Genomic DNA, 1,037 nt, shown 5'->3' on the forward strand with positions numbered 1-1,037 from the left:
CTCTAATGTCGAGCACACAGGTAGATGTTGCCTTAATTTCAAAAGTCAGTATAGTGGTGAGGTATCTTCAGCAAAGGTGGGAGAGGCTTGAGTCATGGAGACTATTCAGATGAATACTGAATTAGACTGAGCAGGAGGGGATGGCAGAAGTAGAATTCTAAAAATCTGTTAGCTTATGTTTCCCTTAGTTCCTGTCAAGCGCTCTAGACTCATGGCCATCCATGCACAACAGAACAAGACATTGTCTTGTCCTGTGCCATCTTCACTGTCCTAGACATGTTGAGTCCTTGCAGTATGCTGTTGTAATCAATAGGGGTTTTGTGGACTAATTCATTGAGTTGGATCTCTGTGTCTTCCTAATCTGTAGGCTCCCCTGCAACCTGTCCACCATGGGTGACCCTGAGAATATGGAAACACTGGTGGAATCGCTTCTATCATGACAACAACATGTAAGTCCCCGGAATTAAACAAAGAGACATACAGGAAGTGGGTTGGCTGAGAGGAGGTAGAAAAGATCAAAAGAGGATTCAAGTCAATGCAACTGAGAGGAATTACTGAAACCCAAATGAAGGCTGAGCATGATGGTGGGACAAGAGGAAAGTAAAAGGAAATAGAGAAAATAACCAAGAGGCAAAGGGCATTTAAAGAGGTCTAAATATAGGCATGTACATATGTAAACATATATATGACGCTAAGGAAATAGATCTATGTACATATATTTATAGGTTAGTATTAGGTAGCAAATAGACATTGGGCTTCTACTCAAGTACTCCCTCAATGCAAGAACAATTTTTTCTAATAACCTGGCATTCCATGATGCTCAGCTTCCCAACATGATCACTGAAGACAAAAGCAGGTGCATAACCAAATGTGATGAAGAAAGCTGATGGTGCTCAGTTATCAAAAGATGTAGTGTTTGGACTCTTAAAGGCTTGAAGAGAAACAAGCCCACATGGAAGAAGTATACTAGCCTGTGTGGTCATTAGGTGTCAGTGGGATCAGGTATCAGTCATTAAAGACCCAGAACAAAAAAAAAA

The sequence above is a fragment of the Echinops telfairi genome, unplaced genomic scaffold, assembly GCF_000313985.2.
Source record: "Echinops telfairi isolate 266 unplaced genomic scaffold, ASM31398v2 ScPeMD7_2;HRSCAF=8, whole genome shotgun sequence".
NCBI lineage: Eukaryota > Metazoa > Chordata > Mammalia > Afrosoricida > Tenrecidae > Echinops > Echinops telfairi.